The sequence below is a fragment of the Chrysoperla carnea genome, assembly GCF_905475395.1.
Source record: "Chrysoperla carnea chromosome X unlocalized genomic scaffold, inChrCarn1.1 SUPER_X_unloc_138, whole genome shotgun sequence".
Taxonomy (NCBI): domain Eukaryota; kingdom Metazoa; phylum Arthropoda; class Insecta; order Neuroptera; family Chrysopidae; genus Chrysoperla; species Chrysoperla carnea.
Genome location: NW_025408087.1, coordinates 10,001 through 17,500, shown reverse-complemented (window position 1 = coordinate 17,500; position 7,500 = coordinate 10,001). Strand labels below are relative to the sequence as shown.

Genomic DNA, 7,500 nt, shown 5'->3' with positions numbered 1-7,500 from the left:
CATGTATTATACCGGTACCCTGTCGCAATATAACATGTACGATTTGTATATAAAATAAAATGAAATTTTTTCCCTAAAATTTTTTAATGAATCCCGAAAAATTCTATATATTTTACCTTTATATAGTATTTAGGACTATTTAAAAGGATAAAATTTTTTTCGAAAATCTACATATGTATCACATGTATTATACCGGTACCCTGTCGCAATATAACATGTACGATTTGTATATAAAATAAAATGAAATTTTTTCCCTAAAATTTTTTAATGAATCCCGAAAAATTCTATATATTTCACCTTTATATAGTATTTAGGACTATTTAAAAGGATAAAATTTTTTCGAAAATCTACATATGTATCACATGTATTATACCGGTACCCTGTCGCAATATAACATGTACGATTTGTATATAAAATAAAATGAAATTTTTTCCCTAAAATTTTTTAATGAATCCCGAAAAATTCTATATATTTTACCTTTATATAGTATTTAGGACCATTTAAAAGGATAAAAATTTTTTCGAAAATCTACATATGTATCACATGTATTATACCGGTACCCTGTCGCAATATAACATGTACGATTTGTATATAAAAAAAAAATATACATTTTTTTCTAAAAATTTGCATTAATTCCAAAAATTTTTTAATAATTTATTATAATTATTAATGTTTATTGAATAATTTATTATAATGCATAAATTTCATTTAATAAAATATGATAAAAGCAAAAAAAAATTTTTTTGGTCCCAAAATAAAAATTTTTAGCTGAAAAAAATTTTTTTTTTAAAATTTTTTTCTTTAAATTTTGATTATTCTGTAAAGTTTATGATGTTTAAAGCCATTTTAAACATTATCATATTTTGAGTTTGAAGCACCGGGTGTAATGTCTTTAATATATATGATGGATAGTGCGTGTAAGTTAATGAGATGAATGTATATCTATGTATAACAGTGTATTAGTGGTATTACGTTCAGCAGTCTCACACATATGATATAGTATGGTATAGTATAAGTTGTTTATTTTTCATACTGTCCGTGTATCATTCAACAAAGGTGGTGTAGAGTTGTATATGGCTTGGTATGACGTTGTTGCAATTCTATGGACACTATGATATTACGGATGCACAGATAGAGGAATAACACTTATCGTATATGTATCATTTATGTATGTTGACTGTGTAATGAATACTAAATATAATAAAATAATACACTTTTTAATAGAATAACATTTGTTTCATGTTTTAGTATGATATTAAATGGTATAGAATAGGTTGTTTATTTTTCATACTGTCCGTGTATCATTCAACAAAGGTGGTGTAGAGTTGTATATGGCTTGGTATGACGTCGTTGCAATTCTATGGACACTATGATATTACGGAATAACAGAAAGAGGAATAAAACTTATTGTATATGTATCATTTATAACGTACTTTTATGTTGACAAGAATGAATGTATATCTATATGAAATAGTGTATTTTGTGGTATTATGTTCAACAGTCTTACATATATGATATAGTATGATATAGTATAATTTGTTTATTTTTCATACTCTAAGTGTATCATTCAACAAAGGTGGTGTAGAGTTGTATATGGCTTGGTATGACGTCGTTGCAATTCTATGGACACCATGATATCACGAAAAAACAGAAAGAAAAATAACAATTATCGTATATGTATCATCTATATTATTATTGTATTTTGACTATGTAATGAATGCCAAATTTAAAAATATACACTTTCTTAATAGAATAACATTTATTTTAGTATAATATAAAATGATATTGAATATGTTGTTTAATTTTCATACTGTTCGTGTATCATTCAACAAAGGTGGTGTAGGTATGTATATGGCTTGGTATGACGCTTTTGCATGTCTATGGACACCATGATATTACGAAAAAACAGAAAGAAGAATAACACTTTTCAAATATGTATCATTTATATATTTTATTAACATGAACGCAAAATATACAAAATTATATATATATATACTCAAAATATTCTGGATGGTAATCAGTTTGGTTTATTTTGATATTTAATATTGTATTTTGGTTTTTTTGCTAGTAATGTTTCGAATATGTATATGCTGTTATTATTTTTTAGGTGTACATTGTATTAAATTGTTATCAATTATTTAATGTATGTATACAAAATAATAGCAAAAACATTTTCAATTATTATATAAAAATTTTTTTTTTTACACATGCATATTTATTAATATATGAAATTTTATCTCAGTTTTAATAAATATGTATTGAAATGAATAATAATACAATCTTATATATATTGATAATAGTCTGGATGGTAATCAGTTTGGATTATTTTGATATTAAATATTGTATTATTATTTTTGTAAAAAAATTAATGAGAATTTTGTAAAAAAACCTCTATATGTATATCTTTTTATATCAATATTTAAAAAAAAATTTTTTTTTATTAAATTATTGATTATAAATAGAATAACATATAAATTTTTTTGTCAAAGCAAGTTCATGGGTTATAAGTTTTAAACTTTACACTCCCATATGAGCACACAATATTTATATAAAAATTATTTTTATAAATAATATTACATTGACTCACCTCATACCAAGCGAGAATATTAAGTGTTATTATAACGTTTTTTATTTAAAATTAACTTTTTAAATAAAATTAAAAAATAAATGACGCTTTCAATCTAGCGACGAGTATGAGAAAATGTTTGAAATATTTTAAGACCCATTTGGTGATGGTCTGACAAAAATCATAATTATTTTTTTTTTTTTTTATTCAATAATATTTATTATGAATAACATGTTATATATTTCTTTTTGTAAAAGCAAAAAAATTATATAAATGACATAATAAAATATATATTTGAAAAAAAAAAAAATTAATAATAATATATATATCTCATATGTTTTTTCTATTAATTTTAAAACAATAGAGATATAAAAAAAAAAAAATTTATATCAGTAATGGGTGAGACCATCTGATATTTAAAATGAAATTGTAATAATATTATTATATATTAATAATTATTGTATGAAAATTTTTTTTCTTATAATAAGAAAACAAAAATATCATGTATATTATTATATATTTAATATTATAAATACAAATAGTTCCCTGGTTGATCCTGCCAGTAGTCATATGCTTGTCTCAAAGATTAAGCCATGCATGTCTCAGTACAAGCCAAATTAAGGTGAAACCGCGAAAGGCTCATTATATCAGTTATGGTTCCTTAGATCGTACCCACATTTACTTGGATAACTGTGGTAATTCTAGAGCTAATACATGCAAACAGAGTTCCGACCAGAGATGGAAGGAATGCTTTTATTAGATCAAAACCAATCGGTGTAAATTTTAATTTGCATCGTTTAATTTGGTGACTCTGAATAACTTTAAGCTGATCGCACGGTCTCGTACCGGCGACGCATCTTTCAAATGTCTGCCTTATCAACTGTCGATGGTAGGTTCTGCGCCTACCATGGTTGTAACGGGTAACGGGGAATCAGGGTTCGATTCCGGAGAGGGAGCCTGAGAAACGGCTACCACATCCAAGGAAGGCAGCAGGCGCGCAAATTACCCACTCCCGGCACGGGGAGGTAGTGACGAAAAATAACGATACGGGACTCATCCGAGGCCCCGTAATCGGAATGAGTACACTTTAAATCCTTTAACGAGGATCCATTGGAGGGCAAGTCTGGTGCCAGCAGCCGCGGTAATTCCAGCTCCAATAGCGTATATTAAAGTTGTTGCGGTTAAAAAGCTCGTAGTCGAATCTGTGTCCTACACTGTTGGTTCAATGCTCGCATTGTTTAACTAGCATGTTATGTGGGACGTCCTACCGGTGGGTGGTACAGATTATGTATAAAGTATATTTTAGTGTTATTATTTATTTAATGCATTATATATATTTTTATTATGTAATTTGTCGTAAGTGTTTAACCGTTAAGAGCGGTGGCAGCCCCCAATTGCAATCCCGTCGCGGTGCTCTTAATTGAGTGTCGAGGTGGGCCGGTACGTTTACTTTGAACAAATTAGAGTGCTTAAGGCAGGCTCAAATTTTGCCTGAATATTGTGTGCATGGAATAATGGAATAGGACCTCGGTTCTATTTTGTTGGTTTTCGGAACTCCGAGGTAATGATTAATACGGACAGATGGGGGCATTCGTATTGCGACGTTAGAGGTGAAATTCTTGGATCGTCGCAAGACGGACAGAAGCGAAAGCATTTGCCAAAAATGTTTTGATTGATCAAGAACGAAAGTTAGAGGTTCGAAGGCGATCAGATACCGCCCTAGTTCTAACCATAAACGATGCCAGCTAGCGATCCGCCGAAGTTCCTCCGATGACTCGGCGGGCAGCTTCCGGGAAACCAAAGCTTTTGGGTTCCGGGGGAAGTATGGTTGCAAAGCTGAAACTTAAAGGAATTGACGGAAGGGCACCACCAGGAGTGGAGCCTGCGGCTTAATTTGACTCAACACGGGAAACCTCACCAGGCCCGGACACCGGAAGGATTGACAGATTGAGAGCTCTTTCTTGATTCGGTGGGTGGTGGTGCATGGCCGTTCTTAGTTGGTGGAGCGATTTGTCTGGTTAATTCCGATAACGAACGAGACTCTAGCCTGCTAAATAGACGTACTTTACCGGCATCTCAAGGCCCATCGGCTGTTTGTTTCCCATTTCATTCATTTTCATGTGTGTTATGTATTGTATTTATATATGCATGTATTTTTGAGATTTAACGATCAAGATTATATTTTGTATATATTGTGCTTTATGTTGCATATGTTATGGTGTATGGGTACGCAGTTTTTTGATGTGGTTTTTACTGCCGGCGTACAAATAATTCTTCTTAGAGGGACAGGCGGCATTCTAGCCGCACGAGATTGAGCAATAACAGGTCTGTGATGCCCTTAGATGTTCTGGGCCGCACGCGCGCTACACTGAAGGAATCAGCGTGTCCTCCCAGGCCGAAAGGTCCGGGTAACCCGCTGAACCTCCTTCGTGCTAGGGATTGGGGCTTGCAATTGTTCCCCATGAACGAGGAATTCCCAGTAAGCGCGAGTCATAAGCTCGCGTTGATTACGTCCCTGCCCTTTGTACACACCGCCCGTCGCTACTACCGATTGAATGATTTAGTGAGGTCTTCGGACTGGTACGCGGCAATATTTCTGATATTGCCGATGTTGCTGGGAAGATGACCAAACTTGATCATTTAGAGGAAGTAAAAGTCGTAACAAGGTTTCCGTAGGTGAACCTGCGGAAGGATCATTAACGATATATATAAAATATATTTATTTATATTTTTTGTATTGTTTTTAAATATTCCAAAAAATAAAAATATTATTGATAAGAAATATTTTTTTTAACAAAATAACATATTAATATGTAATTTTCTCAAAATATATAATAGTAATTATGTGTTAAAAGAGATTTATTTTGGTTATGATATCATATTAAAGTAATACGCCAAACTTTTTTTATACACATAATATATCTATACATATAATATAGAGAATATTATATAAATATTAATAATATATTTGTTACATATAAAATATTTTTATATTCAATATTATTATTATTATTAAACAATAATTATTAATAAAATCTATAAATAATTTCTCTTATAAAAAAGTGAAATTAAAAATAGAATATATTGAAATTATTTGTTTATATGTATATAATCTCTATTAAGAAAAATAAAATAAGATTATAATTGATATAATCTATATTTTTATTTTTCTATGTTATATAATAAAAATAAAGAAAACACAAGATAAAATTTTTTTAAAGAATAAAATTTATTTCAAATTTAAATTTCTTTATGTTTTGTCTTGATATTTCTTTTTTTTTATTAAAAGTTATTATGTTAAAAAACAAACCCATTTGTTTTGTACCATATTAATATTATATATATTTTTATGTAGAAAATAATTTATAAAAAAAAAATAAATACATTTCTATAAAATATACCAAATATTAATTATTATATCTAGCTAGCACTAACAAAAATATCAAAAATGTTATGTATATATTTATTAATACCATAATATCTTTAATTTATATATATATATATTTAAAATAAAATATATAATTTATATTCTAGAAAAATTTTTTTATTTTAAAAGAATTTATAAAGATATATAAATTAATAATTTTATTTTTTATATTAAAAATAAAGATTATTATTAATAATAATACTTACATTTAAAATTTAAAAAGATTACCCTGGACGGTGGATCACTTGGCTCGTGGGTCGATGAAGAACGCAGCTAATTGCGCGTCAACTTGTGAACTGCAGGACACATGAACATTGACATTTCGAACGCACATTGCGGTCCTTGGATACTGTTCCCGGACCACATCTGGCTGAGGGTCGTATACATTATATTAATATAATAAAAGATTATTTTACATAAAATTTTTTTTATGAAAAAGAAATTTATCAATAATTAAAAAAGAAAATTTATTTTTTCATATTTAATTAAATTGATAAATAAAATTTTTATAAAAGAAATGTAAAATTATTTATATATGAATGTTTTACGCCAAATATAAGAAAAAAATAAATATAAAATGTTTTTAATAGCATTTAAAATTTATATATTTTTTATTATTTGTCGACATTTTTAAATTAATATATCAATATTATTTTTTATCATTTATGTATAATATTATAAAACTTTATGTTAATAATAATATTAATAATAAATGATATTAATAATATATTTTTAAAATATTAAATAAAGAAGAATAAACAAAAATATTATATATTAATATTTTGTTATGGAATATTTTATTTGTAATAAAATTTTCAATATACTCGAAAAAAATTAATATATATAATTATTTATTTTTTATTTTCTTCTCTTTAGATAAATATAAAAATAATATTATATAATAATATTAAAAAAATTTGAGTATGAATAATTAAGAAAATTGTTTACTTATAAAATATAACAAAAACATAATATATAAAAAAAATTTTTGTTTTAATACTTCTAAAAACTTTTACGACCTCAGAGTAGGTGAGATTACCCGCTGAATTTAAGCATATTATTAAGCGGAGGAAAAGAAACTAACTAGGATTCCCTTAGTAGCGGCGAGCGAACAGGGATAAGCCCAGCACTGAACCCCGTGGCTGATAAACAGACACTTGGGGAATGTAGTGTTTAGGAAGATTCAATATAAACCTATTGTTATATAATACATCCAAGTCCATCTTGAATGGGGCCATATACCCATAGAGGGTGCCAGGCCCGTAGTGATTATTATTGATGATAGGTGAATCTTTCCTTAGAGTCGGGTTGCTTGAGAGTGCAGCTCTAAGTGGGTGGTAAACTCCATCTAAGGCTAAATATTACCACGAGACCGATAGCGAACAAGTACCGTGAGGGAAAGTTGAAAAGAACTTTGAAGAGAGAGTTAAAGAGTACGTAAAACCGTTCAGGGGTAAACCTGAGAAACCCGAAAGGTCGAAAGATGAGATTCATTTACTTTTTATCG

The 7,500-nt window shown here is 28.4% G+C and overlaps 3 non-coding genes across 3 annotated transcripts in view; all 3 read left to right on the top strand.

Moving 5' to 3' along the window:
* The first annotated feature begins 3,109 nt into the window (after positions 1 to 3,109).
* On the top strand, positions 3,110 to 5,265 carry LOC123303789. The gene has a single exon (XR_006535875.1). It is a non-coding gene; the product is annotated as a small subunit ribosomal RNA (ribosomal RNA).
* Positions 5,266 to 6,218: 953 nt separating this feature from the next.
* Positions 6,219 to 6,373, top strand: LOC123303784. The gene has a single exon (XR_006535871.1). It is a non-coding gene; the product is annotated as a 5.8S ribosomal RNA (ribosomal RNA).
* A 635-nt stretch (positions 6,374 to 7,008) lies between these two features.
* The window catches only part of LOC123303786, a 4,577-nt gene continuing 4,085 nt past the window's right edge, over positions 7,009 to 7,500 (top strand). Inside the window, exon 1 of the ribosomal RNA XR_006535872.1 lies at positions 7,009 to 7,500. This exon is cut by the window's right edge and continues 4,085 nt beyond it. This is a non-coding gene — a ribosomal RNA (large subunit ribosomal RNA).